This window comes from Sesamum indicum, linkage group LG6 (assembly GCF_026168435.1).
Source record: "Sesamum indicum cultivar Baizhima isolate 11 linkage group LG6, ASM2616843v1, whole genome shotgun sequence".
In the NCBI taxonomy this organism is placed as follows: domain Eukaryota; kingdom Viridiplantae; phylum Streptophyta; class Magnoliopsida; order Lamiales; family Pedaliaceae; genus Sesamum; species Sesamum indicum.
This window is the reverse complement of record NC_142662.1, coordinates 11,607,986-11,630,691: the sequence shown is the minus strand read 5'-3', so window position 1 is coordinate 11,630,691 and position 22,706 is coordinate 11,607,986. Positions and strand designations below refer to the sequence as shown.

The window sequence follows — 22,706 nt, the reverse complement described above, 5'->3', positions numbered from 1 at the left end:
TCACATGATTAAAGAAAAATTGGGAACGAGTCACGTACGTCTTATCAAGGATATGTATGGATATATCATTCTCCCCTTCTTCTCAAACTTGTAATTTAATAATCTCCACAAATGCAATCGGATCAAGAAACTCAAATTCGGGAGATACTCCAATGCGAATGGGGATTCCAGCAATGGAGAAAGCTCGACATTTCCCACCACCACTGACGTTATCAAAACTCGGTGGGGATTGCTTTTCTATCTCTTTTTTTTTTTTTTTGCCGAATACTGATCTCTTTTTCTTTTTTTTTTTTCTTTTTGTTCTTTTTTTGTTTTTCTTTCTCTTTTTGTTCTTTTTCTTCGGATTTTCTTTTTGGCGTTCGAATTCTCTTAAGCTTATCCCCCATTGCATCTTTAGAAATCCGTTCTTGTAATCTGAAAAAAAATAGAAGACAAGACAGACAACCATGTAAAAAACCAATAAACCTAAGAAGAGAATAATGTCCTTCGAAGAACTAATTAACATTCATAGCTCTAATTCTAAAGACTAAAGTGTCATTAGTCCATTTATTTTTGAGCAACTTCAATGAGAAATAAACAAATATTGCATCCACCTCACGGCAGTAAACTACAGTGGAAACCCCCGTTACATATAAACTAGAAATTCTACAAAATAAACAAAGCTTCTGTAACTTAATGTTTTCGACATACCCACTTGATATTCCACCACCTGCATAAATTCCTCCACTTTTATGCTCAACAATGTTCATGGTCAAATCAACTTTGCCTGCATTGACGAAATTACAATAAACCAATAGATCCAGGTGGACACTGCCGTTAATATTTAACCGCATTTACCAAAAACATTGAAGTAGCATCAAGAACCATTTACCAACAGCCGGCTCACGAATAATACTAACGTCGTCCGTAATACCATAGCTAGGACATAACCCACATCACTTTTCCACTAAATCATACAATAGACCTTCATAAGACAAATAGCTCAATCGAGTTCACAACGAGCAAACTTTAAACATGAGATAGTAAACTAATCTACCAATGCCAATTTGTGCAATTCCTTTTATTGCATTTTGCAACCGTTGCTTATGAAACAAGTTGTATAATGGCCTCGTTATTTATCACTATCCAAACAACTCACAACTTCTTTCAAGAAGAAAGTGGTAAAGAGAGCTGAGGGCAGTGCATCGGAAGTTGGTCTCGCATTTTAGAAAAAATAAACTACAAGGAAAGAAAGCAACAGAAAAAGTTCTATGGAGCTAGTTACCCAATGCATACAACAGAATGAAATATTCCATAAGACATCAAAGATCAAATGTACCAAATACCTGCCCTTTCTTGGTGGTAAGTTGCAAGACTAATGTTGCTGGCTTTATTTCCCCACAGTTGGCTCACCACTAAAGACAACAAGAAATAACACGAGCTATGAGATCTATTAGCGATATGGAAACAAACATGTTCACATGATTAAAGAAAAATTGGGAACGAGTCACGTACGTCTTATCAAGGATATGTATGGATATATCATTCACCCCTTCTTCTCAAACTTGTAATTTAATAATCTCCACAAATGCAATCGGATCAAGAAACTCAAATTCGGGAGATACTCCAATGCGAAAGGGGATTCCAGCAATGGAGAAAGCTCGACATGTCCCACCACCAATGACGTTATCAAAACTCGGTGGGGATTGCTTTTCTATCTCTTTTTTTTTTTTTTGCCGAATACTGCTCTCTTTTTCTTTTTTTTTCTTTTTGTTCTTTTTTTGTTTTTCTTTCTCTTTTTGTTCTTTTTCTTCGGATTTTCTTTTTGGCGTTCAAATTCTCTTAAGCTTATCCCCCATTGCATCTTTAGAAATCCGGTCTTGTAATCTGAAAAAAAATAGAACACAAGACAGACAACCATGTAAGAAACCCATAAACCTAAGAAGAGAATAATGTCCTTCGAAGAACTAATTAACATTCATAGCTCTAATTCTAAAGACTAAAGTGTCATTAGTCCATTTATTTTTGAGCAACTTCAATGAGAAATAAACAAATATTGCATCCACCTCACGGCAGTAAACTACAGTGGAAACCCCCGTTACATATAAACTAGAAATTCTACAAAATAAACAAAGCTTATGTGACTTAATGTTTTCGACATACCCACTTGATATTCCACCACGTGCATAAATTCCTCCACTTTTATGCTCAACAATGTTCATGGTCAAATCAACTTTGCCTGCATTGACGAAATTACAATAAACCAATAGATCCAGGTGGACACTGCCGTTAATATTTAACCGCATTTACCAAAAACATTGAAGTAGCATCAAGAACCATTTACCAACAGCCGGCTCACGAATAATACTAACGTCGTCCGTAATACCATAGCTAGGACATAACCCACATCACTTTTCCACTAAATCATACAATAGACCTTCATAAGACAAATAGCTCAATCGAGTTCACAACGAGCAAACTTTAAACATGAGATAGTAAACTAATCTACCAATGCCAATTTGTGCTATTCCTTTTATTGCATTTTGCAACCGTTGCTTATGAAACAAGTTGTATAATGGCCTCGTTATTTATCACTATCCCAACAACTCACAACTTCTTTCAAGAAGAAAGTGGTAAAGAGAGCTGAGGGCAGTGCATCGGAAGTTGGTCTCGTATTTTAGAAAAAATAAACTACAAGGAAAGAAAGCAACAGAAAAAGTTCTATGGAGCTAGTTACCCAATGCATACAACAGAATGAAATATTCCATAAGACATCAAAGATCAATTGTACCAAATACCTGCCCTTTCTTGGTGGTAAGTTGCAAGACTAATATTGCTGGCTTTATTTCCTCACAGTTGGCTCACCACTAAAGATAACAAGAAATAACACGAGCTATGAGATCTATTAGCGATATGGAAACAAACAAGTTCACATGATTAAAGAAAAATTTGGAACGAGTCACGTACGTCTTATCAAGGATATGTATGGATATATCATTCACCCCTTCTTCTCAAACTTGTAATTTAATAATCTCCACAAATGCAATCGGATCAAGAAACTCAAATTCGGGAGATACTCCAATGTGAAAGGGGATTCCAGCAATGGAGAAAGCACGACATTTCCCACCACCACTGACGTTATCAAAACTCGGTGGGGATTGCTTTTCTATCTCTTTTTTATTTTTTTTTTGCCGAATACTGCTCTCTTTTTCTTTTTTTTTTCTGTTTGTTCTTTTTTTGTTTTTCTTTCTCTTTTTGTTCTTTTTCTTCGGATTTTCTTTTTGGCGTTCGAAATCTCTTAAGCTTATCCCCCATTGCATCTCTAGAAATCCGTTCTTGTAATCTGAAAGAAAATAGAAGACAAGACAGACAACCATGTAAGAAACCCATAAACCTAAGAAGAGAATAATGTCCTTCGAAGAACTAATTAACATTCATAGCTCTAATTCTAAAGACTAAAGTGTCATTAGTCCATTTATTTTTTAGCAACTTCAATGAGAAATAAACAAATATTGCATCCAGCTCACGGCAGTAAACTACAGTAGAAACCCCCGTCACATATAAACCAGAAATGCTACAAAATAAACAAAGCTTATGTAACTTAATGTTTTCGACATACCTACTTGATATTCCACCACCTCCATAAATACGTCCACTTTTACGCTCAATAATGTTCATGGTCAAATCAATTTTGCCTGCATTGACGAAATTACAATAAACCAATAGATCCAGGTGGACACTGCCGTTAATATTTAACCACATTTACCAAAAACATTGAAGTAGCATCAAAAACCATTTACCAACAGCCGGCTCACGAATAATACTAACGTCGTCCGTAATACCATAGCTAGGACATAACCCACATCACTTTTCCACTAAATCATACAATAGACCTTCATAAGACAAATAGCTCAATCGAGTTCACAACGTGCAAACTTTAAACATGAAATAGTAAACTAATCTACCAATGCCAATTTGTGCAATTCCTTTTATTGCATTTTGCAACCGTTGCTTATGAAACAAGTTGTATAATGGCCTCGTTTTTTATCACTATCCCAACAACTCACAACTTCTTTCAAGAAGAAAGTGGTAAAGAGAGCTGAGGGCAGTGCATCGGAAGTTGGTCTCGCATTTTAGAAAAAATAAACTACAAGGAAAGAAAGCAACAGAAAAAGTTCTATGGAGCTAGTTATCCAATGCATACAACAGAATGAAATATTCCATAAGACATCAAAGATCAAATGTACCAAATACCTGCCCTTTCTTGGTGGTAAGTTGCAAGACTAATGTTGCTGGCTTTATTTCCCCACAGTTGGCTCACCACTAAAGATAACAAGAAATAACACGAGCTATGAGATCTATTAGCGATATGGAAACAAACAAGTTCACATGATTAAAGAAAAATTGGGAACGAGTCACGTACGTCTTATCAAGGATATGTATGGATATATCATTCACCCCTTCTTCTCAAACTTGTAATTTAATAATCTCCACAAATGCAATCGGATCAAGAAACTCAAATTCGGGAGATACTACAATGCGAAAGGGGATTCCAGCAATGGAGAAAGCTCGACATTTCCCACCACCACTGACGTTATCAAAACTCGGTGGGGATTGCTTTTCTATCTCTTTTTTTTTTTTTTTTTTTTTGCCGAATACTGCTCTCTTTTTCTTTTTTTTTCATTTTGTTCTTTTTTTGTTTTTCTTTCTCTTTTTGTTCTTTTTCTTCGGATTTTCTTTTTGGCGTTCGAATTCTCTTAAGCTTATCCCCCATTGCATCTTTAGAAATCCGTTCTTGTAATCTGAAAAAAAATAGAAGACAAGACAGACAACCATGTAAGAAACCCATAAACCTAAGAAGAGAATAATGTCCTTCGAAGAACTAATTAACATTCATAGCTCTAATTCTAAAGTCTAAAGTGTCATTTGTCCATTTATTTTTTAGCAACTTCAATGAGAAATAAACAAATATTGCATCCAGCTCACGGCAGTAAACTACAGTGGAAACCCCCGTTACATATAAACTAGAAATTCTACAAAATAAACAAAGCTTATGTAACTTAATGTTTTCGACATACCCACTTGATATTCCACCACGTGCATAAATTCCTCCACTTTTATGCTCAACAATGTTCATGGTCAAATCAACTTTGCCTGCATTGACGAAATTACAATAAACCAATAGATCCAAGTGGACACTGCCGTTAATATTTAACCGCATTTACCAAAAACAATGAAGTAGCATCAAGAACCATTTACCAACAGCCGGCTCACGAATAATACTAACGTCGTCCGTAATACCATAGCTAGGACATAACCCACATCACTTTTCCACTAAATCATACAATAGACCTTCATAAGACAAATAGCTCAATCGAGTTCACAACGAGCAAACTTTAAACATGAGATAGTAAACTAATCTACCAATGCCAATTTGTGCTATTCCTTTTATTGCATTTTGCAACCGTTGCTTATGAAACAAGTTGTATAATGGCCTCGTTATTTATCACTATCCCAACAACTCACAACTTCTTTCAAGAAGAAAGTGGTAAAGAGAGCTGAGGGCAGTGCATCGGAAGTTGGTCTCGTATTTTAGAAAAAATAAACTACAAGGAAAGAAAGCAACAGAAAAAGTTCTATGGAGCTAGTTACCCAATGCATACAACAGAATGAAATATTCCATAAGACATCAAAGATCAAATGTACCAAATACCTGCCCTTTCTTGGTGGTAAGTTGCAAGACTAATGTTGCTGGCTTTATTTCCCCACAGTTGGCTCACCACTAAAGATAACAAGAAATAACACGAGCTATGAGATCATCTATTAGCGATATGGAAACAAACAAGTTCACATGATTAAAGAAAAATTGGGAACGAGTCACGTACGTCTTATCAAGGATATGTATGGATATATCATTCTCCCCTTCTTCTCAAACTTGTAATTTAATAATCTCCACAAATGCAATCGGATCAAGAAACTCAAATTCGGGAGATACTCCAATGCGAAAGGGGATTCCAGCAATGGAGAAAGCTCGACATTTCCCACCACCACTGACGTTATCAAAACTCGGTGGGGATTGCTTTTCTATCTCTTTTTTTTTTTTTTTTGGCCGAATACTGCTCTCTTTTTCTTTTTTTTTTCTTTTTGTTCTTTTTTTGTTTTTCTTTCTCTTTTTGTTCTTTTTCTTCGGATTTTCTTTTTGGCGTTCGAATTCTCTTAAGCTTATCCCCCATTGCATCTTTAGAAATCCGTTCTTGTAATCTGAAAAAAAATAGAAGACAAGACAGACAACCATGTAAGAAACCCATAAACCTAAGAAGAGAATAATGTCCTTCGAAGAACTAATTAACATTCATAGCTCTAATTCTAAAGACTAAAGTGTCTTTAGTCCATTTATTTTTGAGCAACTTCAATGAGAAATAAACAAATATTGCATCCACCTCACGGTAGTAAACTACAGTGGAAACCCCCGTTACATATAAACTAGAAATTCTACAAAATAAACAAAGCTTCTGTAACTTAATATTTTCGACATACCCACTTGATATTCCACCACGTGCATAAATTCCTCCACTTTTATGCTCAACAATGTTCATGGTCAAATCAACTTTGCCTGCATTGACGAAATTACAATAAACCAATAGATCCAAGTGGACACTGCCGTTAATATTTAACCGCATTTACCAAAAACAATGAAGTAGCATCAAGAACCATTTACCAACAGCCGGATCACGAATAATACTAACGTCGTCCCTAATACCATAGCTAGGACATAACCCACATCACTTTTTCACTAAATCATACAATAGACCTTCATAAGACAAATAGCTCAATCGAGTTCACAACGAGCAAACTTTAAACATGAGATAGTAAACTAATCTACCAATGCCAATTTGTGCTATTCCTTTTATTGCATTTTGCAACCGTTGCTTATGAAACAAGTTGTATAATGGCCTCGTTATTTATCACTATCCCAACAACTCACAACTTCTTTCAAGAAGAAAGTGGTAAAGAGAGCTGAGGGCAGTGCATCGGAAGTTGGTCTCGTATTTTAGAAAAAATAAACTACAAGGAAAGAAAGCAACAGAAAAAGTTCTATGGAGCTAGTTACCCAATGCATACAACAGAATGAAATATTCCATAAGACATCAAAGATCAAATGTACCAAATACCTGCCCTTTCTTGGTGGTAAGTTGCAAGACTAATGTTGCTGGCTTTATTTCCCCACAGTTGGCTCACCACTAAAGATAACAAGAAATAACACGAGCTATGAGATCTATTAGCGATATGGAAACAAACAAGTTCACATGATTAAAGAAAAATTGAGAACGAGTCACGTACGTCTTATCAAGAATATGTATGGATATATCATTCTCCCCTTCTTCTCAAACTTGTAATTTAATAATCTTCACAAATGCAATCGGATCAAGAAACTCAAATTCGGGAGATACTCCAATGCGAAAGGGGATTCCAGAAATGGAGAAAGCTCGACATTTCCCACCACCACTGACGTTATCAAAACTCGGTGGGGATTGCTTTTCTATCTCTTTTTTTTTTTTGGCCGAATACTGCTCTCTTTTTCTTTTTTTTTTCTTTTTGTTCTTTTTTTGTTTTTCTTTCTCTTTTTGTTCTTTTTCTTCGGATTTTCTTTTTGGCGTTCGAATTCTCTTAAGCTTATCCCCCATTGCATCTTTAGAAATCCGTTCTTGTAATCTGAAAAAAAATAGAAGACAAGACAGACAACCATGTAAGAAACCCATAAACCTAAGAAAAGAATAATGTCCTTCGAAGAACTAATTAACATTCATAGCTCTAATTCTAAAGACTAAAGTGTCATTAGTCCATTTATTTTTTAGCAACTTCAATGAGAAATAAACAAATATTGCATCCAGCTCACGGCAGTAAACTACAGTGGAAACCCCCGTTACATATAAACTAGAAATTCTACAAAATAAACAAAGCTTATGTAACTTAATGTTTTCGACATACCCACTTGATATTCCACCACGTGCATAAATTCCTCCACTTTTATGCTCAACAATGTTCATGGTCAAATCAACTTTGCCTGCATTGACGAAATTACAATAAACCAATAGATCCAAGTGGACACTGCCGTTAATATTTAACCGCATTTACCAAAAACAATGAAGTAGCATCAAGAACCATTTACCAACAGCCGGATCACGAATAATACTAACGTCGTCCCTAATACCATAGCTAGGACATAACCCACATCACTTTTCCACTAAATCATACAATAGACCTTCATAAGACAAATAGCTCAATCGAGTTCACAACGAGCAAACTTTAAACATGAGATAGTAAACTAATCTACCAATGCCAATTTGTGCTATTCCTTTTATTGCATTTTGCAACCGTTGCTTATGAAACAAGTTGTATAATGGCCTCGTTATTTATCACTATCCCAACAACTCACAACTTCTTTCATGAAGAAAGTGGTAAAGAGAGCTGAGGGCAGTGCATCGGAAGTTGGTCTCGTATTTTAGAAAAAATAAACTACAAGGAAAGAAAGCAACAGAAAAAGTTCTATGGAGCTAGTTACCCATGGCATACAACAGAATGAAATATTCCATAAGATATCAAAGATCAAATGTATCAAATACCTGCCCTTTCTTGGTGGTAAGTTGCAAGACTAATGTTGCTGGCTTTATTTCTCCACAGTTGGCTCACCACTAAAGATAACAAGAAATAACACGAGCTATGAGATCTATTAGCGATATGGAAACAAACAAGTTCACATGATTGAAGAAAAATTGGGAACGAGTCACGTACGTCTTATCAAGGATATGTATGGATATATCATTCACCCCTTCTTCTCAAACTTGTAATTTAATAATCTCCACAAATGCAATCGGATCAAGAAACTCAAATTCGGGAGATACTCCAATGCGAAAGGGGATTCCAGCAATGGAGAAAGCTCGACATTTCCCACCACCACTGACGTTATCAAAACTCGGTGGGGATTGCTTTTCTATCTCCTTTTTTTTTTTTGCCGAATACTGCTCTCTTTTTCTTTTTTTTTTCTTTTTGTTCTTTTTTTGTTTTTCTTTCTCTTTTTCTTATTTTTCTTCGGATTTTCTTTTTGGCGTTCGAATTCTCTTAAGCTTATCCCCCATTGCATCTTTAGAAATCCGTTCTTGTAATCTGAAAAAAAATAGAGGACAAGACAGACAACCATGTAAGAAACCCATTAACCTAAGAAGGGAATAATGTCCTTCGAAGAACTAATTAACATTCATAGCTCTAATTCTAAAGACTAAAGTGTCATTAGTCCATTTATTTTTTAGCAACTTCAATGAGAAATAAACAAATATTGCATCCAGCTCACGGCAGTAAACTACAGTAGAAACCCCCGTCACATATAAACCAGAAATGCTACAAAATAAACAAAGCTTATGTAACTTAATGTTTTCGACATACCCACTTGATATTCCACCACCTCCATAAATTCGTCCACTTTTACGCTCAATAATGTTCATGGTCAAATCAATTTTGCCTGCATTGACGAAATTACAATAAACCAATAGATCCAGGTGGACACTGCCGTTAATATTTAACCGCATTTACCAAAAACAATGAAGTAGCATCAAGAACCATTTACCAACAGCCGGATCACGAATAATACTAACGTCGTCCGTAATACCATAGCTAGGACATAACCCACATCACTTTTCCACTAAATCATACAATAGACCTTCATAAGACAAATAGCTCAATCGAGTTCACAACGAGCAAACTTTAAACATGAGATAGTAAACTAATCTACCAATGCCAATTTGTGCTATTCCTTTTATTGCATTTTGCAACCGTTGCTTATGAAACAAGTTGTATAATGGCCTCGTTATTTATCACTATCCCAACAACTCACAACTTCTTTCAAGAAGAAAGTGGTAAAGAGAGCTGAGGGCAGTGCATCGGAAGTTGGTCTCGTATTTTAGAAAAAATAAACTACAAGGAAAGAAAGCAACAGAAAAAGTTCTATGGAGCTATGGCATACAACAGAATGAAATATTCCATAAGACATCAAAGATCAAATGTACCAAATACCTGCCCTTTCTTGGTGGTAAGTTGCAAGACTAATGTTGCTGGCTTTATTTCCCCACAGTTGGCTCACCACTAAAGATAACAAGAAATAACACGAGCTATGAGATCTATTAGCGATATGGAAACAAACAAGTTCACATGATTAAAGAAAAATTTGGAACGAGTCACGTACGTCTTATCAAGGATATGTATGGATATATCATTCACCCCTTCTTCTCAAACTTGTAGTTTAATAATCTCCACAAATGCATTCGGATCAAGAAACTCAAATTCGGGAGATACTCCAATGCGAAAGGGGATTCCAGCAATGGAGAAAGCTCGACATTTCCCACCACCACTGACGTTATCAAAACTCGGCGGGGATTGCTTTTCTATCTCTTTTTTTTTTTTTGCCGAATACTGCTCTCTTTTTCTTTTTTTTTCATTTTGTTCTTTTTTTGTTTTTCTTTCTCTTTTTGTTCTTTTTCTTCGGATTTTCTTTTTGGCGTTCGAATTCTCTTAAGCTTATCCCCCATTGCATCTTTAGAAATCCGTTCTTGTAATCTGAAAAAAAATAGAAGACAAGACAGACAACCATGTAAGAAACCCATAAACCTAAGAAGAGAATAATGTCCTTCGAAGAACTAATTAACATTCATAGCTCTAATTCTAAAGACTAAAGTGTCATTTGTCCATTTATTTTATAGCAACTTCAATGAGAAATAAACAAATATTGCATCCAGCTCACGGCAGTAAACTACAGTGGAAACCCCCGTTACATATAAACTAGAAATTCTACAAAATAAACAAAGCTTATGTAACTTAATGTTTTCGACATACCCACTTGATATTCCACCACGTGCATAAATTCCTCCACTTTTATGCTCAACAATGTTCATGGTCAAATCAACTTTGCCTGCATTGACGAAATTACAATAAACCAATAGATCCAAGTGGACACTGCCGTTAATATTTAACCGCATTTACCAAAAACAATGAAGTAGCATCAAGAACCATTTACCAACAGCCGGCTCACGAATAATACTAACGTCGTCCGTAATACCATAGCTAGGACATAACCCACATCACTTTTTCACTAAATCATACAATAGACCTTCATAAGACAAATAGCTCAATCGAGTTCACAACGAGCAAACTTTAAACATGAGATAGTAAACTAATCTACCAATGCCAATTTGTGCTATTCCTTTTATTGCATTTTGCAACCGTTGCTTATGAAACAAGTTGTATAATGGCCTCGTTATTTATCACTATCCCAACAACTCACAACTTCTTTCATGAAGAAAGTGGTAAAGAGAGCTGAGGGCAGTGCATCGGAAGTTGGTCTCGTATTTTAGAAAAAATAAACTACAAGGAAAGAAAGCAACAGAAAAAGTTCTATGGAGCTAGTTACCCATGGCATACAACAGAATGAAATATTCCATAAGATATCAAAGATCAAATGTATCAAATACCTGCCCTTTCTTGGTGGTAAGTTGCAAGACTAATGTTGCTGGCTTTATTTCTCCACAGTTGGCTCACCACTAAAGATAACAAGAAATAACACGAGCTATGAGATCTATTAGCGATATGGAAACAAACAAGTTCACATGATTGAAGAAAAATTGGGAACGAGTCACGTACGTCTTATCAAGGATATGTATGGATATATCATTCACCCCTTCTTCTCAAACTTGTAATTTAATAATCTCCACAAATGCAATCGGATCAAGAAACTCAAATTCGGGAGATACTCCAATGCGAAAGGGGATTCCAGCAATGGAGAAAGCTCGACATTTCCCACCACCACTGACGTTATCAAAACTCGGTGGGGATTGCTTTTCTATCTCCTTTTTTTTTTTTGCCGAATACTGCTCTCTTTTTCTTTTTTTTTTCTTTTTGTTCTTTTTTTGTTTTTCTTTCTCTTTTTCTTATTTTTCTTCGGATTTTCTTTTTGGCGTTCGAATTCTCTTAAGCTTATCCCCCATTGCATCTTTAGAAATCCGTTCTTGTAATCTGAAAAAAAATAGAGGACAAGACAGACAACCATGTAAGAAACCCATTAACCTAAGAAGGGAATAATGTCCTTCGAAGAACTAATTAACATTCATAGCTCTAATTCTAAAGACTAAAGTGTCATTAGTCCATTTATTTTTTAGCAACTTCAATGAGAAATAAACAAATATTGCATCCAGCTCACGGCAGTAAACTACAGTAGAAACCCCCGTCACATATAAACCAGAAATGCTACAAAATAAACAAAGCTTATGTAACTTAATGTTTTCGACATACCCACTTGATATTCCACCACCTCCATAAATTCGTCCACTTTTACGCTCAATAATGTTCATGGTCAAATCAATTTTGCCTGCATTGACGAAATTACAATAAACCAATAGATCCAGGTGGACACTGCCGTTAATATTTAACCGCATTTACCAAAAACAATGAAGTAGCATCAAGAACCATTTACCAACAGCCGGATCACGAATAATACTAACGTCGTCCGTAATACCATAGCTAGGACATAACCCACATCACTTTTCCACTAAATCATACAATAGACCTTCATAAGACAAATAGCTCAATCGAGTTCACAACGAGCAAACTTTAAACATGAGATAGTAAACTAATCTACCAATGCCAATTTGTGCTATTCCTTTTATTGCATTTTGCAACCGTTGCTTATGAAACAAGTTGTATAATGGCCTCGTTATTTATCACTATCCCAACAACTCACAACTTCTTTCAAGAAGAAAGTGGTAAAGAGAGCTGAGGGCAGTGCATCGGAAGTTGGTCTCGTATTTTAGAAAAAATAAACTACAAGGAAAGAAAGCAACAGAAAAAGTTCTATGGAGCTATGGCATACAACAGAATGAAATATTCCATAAGACATCAAAGATCAAATGTACCAAATACCTGCCCTTTCTTGGTGGTAAGTTGCAAGACTAATGTTGCTGGCTTTATTTCCCCACAGTTGGCTCACCACTAAAGATAACAAGAAATAACACGAGCTATGAGATCTATTAGCGATATGGAAACAAACAAGTTCACATGATTAAAGAAAAATTTGGAACGAGTCACGTACGTCTTATCAAGGATATGTATGGATATATCATTCACCCCTTCTTCTCAAACTTGTAGTTTAATAATCTCCACAAATGCATTCGGATCAAGAAACTCAAATTCGGGAGATACTCCAATGCGAAAGGGGATTCCAGCAATGGAGAAAGCTCGACATTTCCCACCACCACTGACGTTATCAAAACTCGGCGGGGATTGCTTTTCTATCTCTTTTTTTTTTTTTGCCGAATACTGCTCTCTTTTTCTTTTTTTTTCATTTTGTTCTTTTTTTGTTTTTCTTTCTCTTTTTGTTCTTTTTCTTCGGATTTTCTTTTTGGCGTTCGAATTCTCTTAAGCTTATCCCCCATTGCATCTTTAGAAATCCGTTCTTGTAATCTGAAAAAAAATAGAAGACAAGACAGACAACCATGTAAGAAACCCATAAACCTAAGAAGAGAATAATGTCCTTCGAAGAACTAATTAACATTCATAGCTCTAATTCTAAAGACTAAAGTGTCATTTGTCCATTTATTTTATAGCAACTTCAATGAGAAATAAACAAATATTGCATCCAGCTCACGGCAGTAAACTACAGTGGAAACCCCCGTTACATATAAACTAGAAATTCTACAAAATAAACAAAGCTTATGTAACTTAATGTTTTCGACATACCCACTTGATATTCCACCACGTGCATAAATTCCTCCACTTTTATGCTCAACAATGTTCATGGTCAAATCAACTTTGCCTGCATTGACGAAATTACAATAAACCAATAGATCCAAGTGGACACTGCCGTTAATATTTAACCGCATTTACCAAAAACAATGAAGTAGCATCAAGAACCATTTACCAACAGCCGGCTCACGAATAATACTAACGTCGTCCGTAATACCATAGCTAGGACATAACCCACATCACTTTTTCACTAAATCATACAATAGACCTTCATAAGACAAATAGCTCAATCGAGTTCACAACGAGCAAACTTTAAACATGAGATAGTAAACTAATCTACCAATGCCAATTTGTGCTATTCCTTTTATTGCATTTTGCAACCGTTGCTTATGAAACAAGTTGTATAATGGCCTCGTTATTTATCACTATCCCAACAACTCACAACTTCTTTCAAGAAGAAAGTGGTAAAGAGAACTGAGGGCAGTGCATCGGAAGTTGGTCTCGTATTTTAGAAAAAATAAACTACAAGGAAAGAAAGCAACAGAAAAAGTTCTATGGAGCTAGTTACCCAATGCATACAACAAAATGAAATATTCCATAAGACATCAAAGATCAAATGTACCAAATACCTGCCCTTTCTTGGTGGTAAGTTGCAAGACTAATGTTGCTGGCTTTATTTCCCCACAGTTGGCTCACCACTAAAGATAACAAGAAATAACACGAGCTATGAGATCTATTAGCGATATGGAAACAAACAAGTTCACATGATTAAAGAAAAATTGGGAACGAGTCACGTACGTCTTATCAAGGATATGTATGGATATATCATTCTCCCCTTCTTCTCAAACTTGTAATTTAATAATCTCCACAAATGCAATCGGATCAAGAAACTCAAATTCGGGAGATACTCCAATGCGAAAGGGGATTCCTGCAATGGAGAAAGCTCGACATTTCCCACCACCACTGACGTTATCAAAACTCGGCGGGGATTGCTTTTCTATCTCTTTTTTTTTTTTTTTGCCGAATACTGATCTCTTTTTCTTTTTTTTTTCTTTTTGTTCTTTTTTTGTTTTTCTTTCTCTTTTTGTTCTTTTTCTTCGGATTTTCTTTTTGGCGTTCGAATTCTCTTAAGCTTATCCCCCATTGCATCTTTAGAAATCCGTTCTTGTAATCTGAAAAAAAATAGAAGACAAGACAGACAACCATGTAAGAAACCCATAAACCTAAGAAGAGAATAATGTCCTTCGAAGAACTAATTAACATTCATAGCTCTAATTCTAAAGACTAAAGTGTCATTAGTCCATTTATTTTTGAGCAACTTCAATGAGAAATAAAAAAATATTGCATCCACCTCACGGCAGTAAACTACAGTGGAAACCCCTGTTACATATAAACTAGAAATTCTACAAAATAAACAAAGCTTCTGTAACTTAATGTTTTCGACATACCCACTTGATATTCCACCACCTGCATAAATTCCTCCACTTTTATGCTCAACAATGTTCATGGTCAAATCAACTTTACCGAAGGCGATCATTAAGGAAGTTGAGAAACGCCTTCGAAGATTCCTTTGGAAAGGCACCTCAATGACGGGTTTTGCCAAAGTTGCGTGGAAGGATGTTTGCAAACCGATTGGGCAAGGAGGCCTTGGAATTAAAGATATTGATGCGCTGAACCGAGCACTAATGACTAAAAAGTTGTGTGATGTCATTAGATGTGACCGAACGTCTATCTGGGTTGAGTGGTTACAGCTCGGACGCCTACACAATAATACCATTTGGACTGTTGACGAGAAGGGTGGATCATGGGGTTGGAAAAAGCTGCTTCGTCTACGCAGCCTTATCAAACCAATGGTGGAGTGTTATATTGGAGATGGGAGGAACTTCTTTCTGTGGAAGGATCCATGGCATCACCTGGGCCCCTGATTTCTCGATTTCCACGAGGACCGAGTTTACTTGGGCTTGATGAATCTACCAAACTCAATACGGTTATTGATGAGGGCCAATGGCACTGGCCCCTCATAACGGATTTGGAATGCCTTCAGATTATTTATTCACTACCCGAGATCCATGGTGGAGAAGATAGAATCATTTTGGCGTTTCCCGGATGGCCGACCCACAGCCCAAGCCCTATACAGACTTATCTGCCCGCCCGGACCAAAAATAGGCTGGACGTCACTACTTTCGGGTTCTCTAAAGATCCCACGACATTGTTTTATCTTATGGATGGCTTTTCAGGAAAAACTGCCAACGACAGACAAACCCTGGCTCACACACATTGGAGGGTGTATTCTTTGTGATGAAGAAACAACCGAGACACATAATCATTTATTCTTCCGATGCCGATATAGCAGAAGATGCCTTATAGCCATACGGGAAATTATTCGATTCGATTGGCCCAATCGCACATGGGCAATGGATGTGGAATGGGCAGTAAAAAAATGGAGAGGGAAGCATATCATCAATGCAGCATACCGAGCATTACTTGGGTCATTGGTTTACCATTTGTGGCGAGAAAGAAACTCCAGACGGTTCCAACAAAGTGAACACCCGCCTAATGTATTGGCTTCTCATATTATTGATGATGTTAGGCAGAGGATTCTGAGCCTTAATCTTTCCAGTTCGATTAGTACATGGGCCCTTTATAGACTATGGCGTATCCCTTGGCCTGTCGAGGGACTACCCAATTAATTGTTGTACTGTACCATTTTTTTTTTTTTTTTTTTTTAATAATGAAATTTACCATTACCGAGAAAAAAATCAACTTTGCCTGCATTGACGAAATTACAATAAACCAATAGATCCAGGTGGACACTGCCGTTAATATTTAACCGCATTTACCATAAACATTGAAGTAGCATCAAGAACCATTTACCAACAGCCGGCTCACGAATAATACTAACGTCGTCCGTAATACCATAGCTAGGACATAACCCACATCACTTTTCCACTAAATCATACAATAGACCTTCATAAGACAAATAGCTCAATCGAGTTCACAACGAGCAAACTTTAAACATGAGATAGTAAACTAATCTACCAATGCCAATTTGTGCAATTCCTTTTATTGCATTTTGCAACCGTTGCTTATGAAACAAGTTGTATAATGGCCTCGTTATTTATCACTATCCCAACAACTCACAACTTCTTTCAAGAAGAAAGTGGTAAAGAGAGCTGAGGGCAGTGCATCGGAAGTTGGTCTCGCATTTTAGAAAAAATAAACTACAAGGAAAGAAAGCAACAGAAAAAGTTCTATGGAGCTAGTTACCCAATGCATACAACAGAATGAAATATTCCATAAGACATCAAAGATCAAATGTACCAAATACCTGCCCTTTCTTGGTGGTAAGTTGCAAGACTAATGTTGCTGGCTTTATTTCCCCACAATTGGCTCACCACTAAAGATAACAAGAAATAACACGAGCTATGAGATCTATTAGCGATATGGAAACAAACAAGTTCACATGATTAAAGAAAAATTGGGAACGAGTCACGTACGTCTTATCAAGGATATGTATGGATATATCATTCTCCCCTTCTTCTCAAACTTGTAATTTAATAATCTCCACAAATGCAATCGGATCAAGAAACTCAAATTCGGGAGATACTCCAATGCGAATGGGGATTCCAGCAATGGAGAAAGCTCGACATTTCCCACCACCACTGACGTTATCAAAACTCGGTGGGGATTGCTTTTCTATCTCTTTTTTTTTTTTTTGCCGAATACTGATCTCTTTTTCTTTTTTTTTTTTCTTTTTGTTCTTTTTTTGTTTTTCTTTCTCTTTTTGTTCTTTTTCTTCGGATTTTCTTTTTGGCGTTCGAATTCTCTTAAGCTTATCCCCCATTGCATCTTTAGAAATCCGTTCTTGTAATCTGAAAAAAAATAGAAGACAAGACAGACAACCATGTAAAAAACCAATAAACCTAAGAAGAGAATAATGTCCTTCGAAGAACTAATTAACATTCATAGCTCTAATTCTAAAGACTAAAGTGTCATTAGTCCATTTATTTTTGAGCAACTTCAATGAGAAATAAACAAATATTGCATCCACCTCACGGCAGTAAACTACAGTGGAAACCCCCGTTACATATAAACTAGAAATTCTACAAAATAAACAAAGCTTCTGTAACTTAATGTTTTCGACATACCCACTTGATATTCCACCACCTGCATAAATTCCTCCACTTTTATGCTCAACAATGTTCATGGTCAAATCAACTTTGCCTGCATTGACGAAATTACAATAAACCAATAGATCCAGGTGGACACTGCCGTTAATATTTAACCGCATTTACCAAAAACATTGAAGTAGCATCAAGAACCATTTACCAACAGCCGGCTCACGAATAATACTAACGTCGTCCGTAATACCATAGCTAGGACATAACCCACATCACTTTTCCACTAAATCATACAATAGACCTTCATAAGACAAATAGCTCAATCGAGTTCACAACGAGCAAACTTTAAACATGAGATAGTAAACTAATCTACCAATGCCAATTTGTGCAATTCCTTTTATTGCATTTTGCAACCGTTGCTTATGAAACAAGTTGTATAATGGCCTCGTTATTTATCACTATCCAAACAACTCACAACTTCTTTCAAGAAGAAAGTGGTAAAGAGAGCTGAGGGCAGTGCATCGGAAGTTGGTCTCGCATTTTAGAAAAAATAAACTACAAGGAAAGAAAGCAACAGAAAAAGTTCTATGGAGCTAGTTACCCAATGCATACAACAGAATGAAATATTCCATAAGACATCAAAGATCAAATGTACCAAATACCTGCCCTTTCTTGGTGGTAAGTTGCAAGACTAATGTTGCTGGCTTTATTTCCCCACAGTTGGCTCACCACTAAAGACAACAAGAAATAACACGAGCTATGAGATCTATTAGCGATATGGAAACAAACATGTTCACATGATTAAAGAAAAATTGGGAACGAGTCACGTACGTCTTATCAAGGATATGTATGGATATATCATTCACCCCTTCTTCTCAAACTTGTAATTTAATAATCTCCACAAATGCAATCGGATCAAGAAACTCAAATTCGGGAGATACTCCAATGCGAAAGGGGATTCCAGCAATGGAGAAAGCTCGACATGTCCCACCACCAATGACGTTATCAAAACTCGGTGGGGATTGCTTTGCTATCTCTTTTTTTTTTTTTTTGCCGAATACTGCTCTCTTTTTCTTTTTTTTTCTTTTTGTTCTTTTTTTGTTTTTCTTTCTCTTTTTGTTCTTTTTCTTCGGATTTTCTTTTTGGCGTTCAAATTCTCTTAAGCTTATCCCCCATTGCATCTTTAGAAATCCGGTCTTGTAATCTGAAAAAAAATAGAAGACAAGACAGACAACCATGTAAGAAACCCATAAACCTAAGAAGAGAATAATGTCCTTCGAAGAACTAATTAACATTCATAGCTCTAATTCTAAAGACTAAAGTGTCATTAGTCCATTTATTTTTGAGCAACTTCAATGAGAAATAAACAAATATTGCATCCACCTCACGGCAGTAAACTACAGTGGAAACCCCCGTTACATATAAACTAGAAATTCTACAAAATAAACAAAGCTTATGTGACTTAATGTTTTCGACATACCCACTTGATATTCCACCACGTGCATAAATTCCTCCACTTTTATGCTCAACAATGTTCATGGTCAAATCAACTTTGCCTGCATTGACGAAATTACAATAAACCAATAGATCCAGGTGGACACTGCCGTTAATATTTAACCGCATTTACCAAAAACATTGAAGTAGCATCAAGAACCATTTACCAACAGCCGGCTCACGAATAATACTAACGTCGTCCGTAATACCATAGCTAGGACATAACCCACATCACTTTTCCACTAAATCATACAATAGACCTTCATAAGACAAATAGCTCAATCGAGTTCACAACGAGCAAACTTTAAACATGAGATAGTAAACTAATCTACCAATGCCAATTTGTGCTATTCCTTTTATTGCATTTTGCAACCGTTGCTTATGAAACAAGTTGTATAATGGCCTCGTTATTTATCACTATCCCAACAACTCACAACTTCTTTCAAGAAGAAAGTGGTAAAGAGAGCTGAGGGCAGTGCATCGGAAGTTGGTCTCGTATTTTAGAAAAAATAAACTACAAGGAAAGAAAGCAACAGAAAAAGTTCTATGGAGCTAGTTACCCAATGCATACAACAGAATGAAATATTCCATAAGACATCAAAGATCAAATGTACCAAATACCTGCCCTTTCTTGGTGGTAAGTTGCAAGACTAATATTGCTGGCTTTATTTCCTCACAGTTGGCTCACCACTAAAGATAACAAGAAATAACACGAGCTATGAGATCTATTAGCGATATGGAAACAAACAAGTTCACATGATTAAAGAAAAATTTGGAACGAGTCACGTACGTCTTATCAAGGATATGTATGGATATATCATTCACCCCTTCTTCTCAAACTTGTAATTTAATAATCTCCACAAATGCAATCGGATCAAGAAACTCAAATTCGGGAGATACTCCAATGTGAAAGGGGATTCCAGCAATGGAGAAAGCTCGACATTTCCCACCACCATTTACGTTATCAAAACTCAGTGGGGATGGCTTTTCTATCTCTTTTTTTCTTTTTTTTTTTTTTTTTTTGCGAATACTACTCTATTTTTCTTCTTTTTTCTTTTTGTTCTTTTTTGTTGGATTTTTCATTTTCTTTTTCTTTTTGTTCTTTTTTTTTGGATTTTCTTTTTGGCGTTCGTATTCTCTTAAGCTTATCTCCCATTGCATCTCTAGAAATCCGTTCTTGTAATCTGAAAAAAAATAGAAGACAAGGCTATACGCTATCTGCACAAACAGAGAGAACTTTGCATTATCAGTGATAACAAAATAAAAAAATAACAAAATAGAAAAATGACATAAACAGGAAAGACACATTCAAAATTTCCTAACCAAACAATAATCAAAAATGAAAAAGGAAGGAAAAAGCAAGCAAGTGTAAATAAACAATTCCATTTTTCCAAAACAGATACTAGTTTAATGATGGAGGAACTTTTGGCTCTAGCAGATTCATTCCCCATGTAAATATGAAACTTACAGTGCTTTTGCATATAAAAATAAATCGCGGATGACCTTAAACCATATTGTCAGAAATTGGTTGAACACTTGCAGAAAAATCATACCATGAATAAATCTATAAGCAAAATTTCATGGTAACCCTATAAGAATACATATTCTTTCTATATGGTCATCAGCAAATATAAAATAGAATATACCGCATGTACGCTATAACATACAGAAGTTCCCACGCTATTAGAAAATGAGTACCGGGTCCATCAATTCTTTGTTCTCACTTCTCACTCTCTATTGACATTATACAACTGTATTTATCCTATGTAATTAGAACAGTGGGATCGATTTCTGTAATAAACATAAATAAATCTCAGTCAAGGGAAGAAAATATATTCAATGTACACCTTCATAGTAATGGCCGAGGGAAACTTGAAAGAGCACTAAATCAGTATAGATTAAGGAAAGGATAATCTCTCCGAGATACATAGACAACTGAAATAAATGTTATGTGAGTACATTTGAACTGCATGCACCTAATGTATATACAGAACAAAATAAGAATATACGGACCTGATGCTTCAAGGGTCCAAACCCCCACCGAGTTCCGCGCACTCCCACCGTCTCTCCTTCATCGAGGCTGCAGAAACCCTTCATATTGGTCAAGGAAGATATATTGACTTCGGAGTCGTAAACCAAAACCAAATCCAAACCCTTTCTGTCGGTCCCCTTCTCTCTGATGTGCGTTTGTTTTGAGGGCTTTTGTTTCCTTTGTATTTTTTGGTAAGAAAAGAAGCGAAAATGGAGGTGAGAGACTGAAAATGGGCGGATGGAGACGGTAAAACGGTGGGAGGAGGAAGATGAGGAGATTTAGAGGGTTTTCAAGAAATCTGTATTTCTTGGAGTGGGAGAGGGTTTTTACAGACATCTGGTTTTGAGAGTTTTGGTGGAGTGGGAGCTGTGATTTCGATTTCTTGCGAGCAGGGGGGGCCTCTTACTTGTATTTTTTAATTATATTTTTTTTCATATAAATTTTAGATTGATGATTAAGTATTATTATTATTATTATTTTGTTTATTAAATTTTGTAAATATGGTTAATTAGTTTCTGAAAATTTTGTTTATTTTTTCTTTTTATTTTTTGTGCATCTTCTATAATTTTTTATTTTAAATCACATGTATATTGGATAACATTTGTTGTTAAATATTTTTTGTTGGGTAATTTTTGGTTAAGATATTATTATCATTGTGCACGCAATTTATAATATACTTTCAATTGAGATGTAAGGTAAATTAAAATTTTCATACATATGAGTACTTGTAATCTGCTTTTCTTTTTTTAAATCTATAATTAACTCATAGAAAACTACATATACATGAATTATAAAATTAAAAAACAAAAGATAATAAGAAAAACATTAAAAAGCAAGTGAAAAAAAGATTTCATACCTACTTGAGTACTTTCTTTTCTTTTTTTTTCATTTCTTGTGGATTTCAAGATCCTATTAACACAAAAATTCAATATATGAATTATAAAACATAATAAGATAATAAAAAAATAAAAATAGAGCGAAAAGAATATTTCATACCTGGTTGAGTTTTGAAAATCCTATTAACACATAAAAAATAACATATACATGAACTATAGAGAAAAATAAGGTAATAAAAAAATATTACAAATCAAGAAAAAGGAAAAACTTCATGCCTGTTTGAGTATTTTTTTTATTTGAATCTGTAAATAATACGAAAAAATAGATATACGTGAAATATAAAATAAAATAAAATAATAAAAAAACATTTAAATTTTCAAGAACAATAAACTTTTCATACCTTTTGATTAGGGTGAAACACCAATACCCCGAAGCAGGAATTAATATGTTGAAAAGCG

The 22,706-nt window shown here is 35.6% G+C and overlaps 1 long non-coding RNA gene across 1 annotated transcript in view; it reads right to left on the bottom strand.

Annotated features, from left to right (window-relative positions):
* The window catches only part of LOC105179921 (uncharacterized), a 45,299-nt gene extending 23,500 nt beyond the window's left edge, over window positions 1–21,799 (bottom strand). The window contains exons 1-14 of the long non-coding RNA XR_016065855.1: window positions 21,393–21,799; window positions 20,001–20,597; window positions 19,366–19,441; window positions 17,262–19,089; window positions 17,093–17,161; window positions 14,563–14,936; window positions 13,759–14,462; window positions 13,112–13,482; window positions 12,316–13,011; window positions 10,217–12,039; window positions 9,421–10,116; window positions 2,778–3,322; window positions 2,143–2,218; window positions 39–1,866 (exon numbers count right to left, since the gene is read on the bottom strand). This is a non-coding gene — a long non-coding RNA (uncharacterized LOC105179921). The remainder of the gene's footprint in view (window positions 1–38; window positions 1,867–2,142; window positions 2,219–2,777; window positions 3,323–9,420; window positions 10,117–10,216; window positions 12,040–12,315; window positions 13,012–13,111; window positions 13,483–13,758; window positions 14,463–14,562; window positions 14,937–17,092; window positions 17,162–17,261; window positions 19,090–19,365; window positions 19,442–20,000; window positions 20,598–21,392) is intronic.
* Window positions 21,800–22,706: the final 907 nt, after the last annotated feature.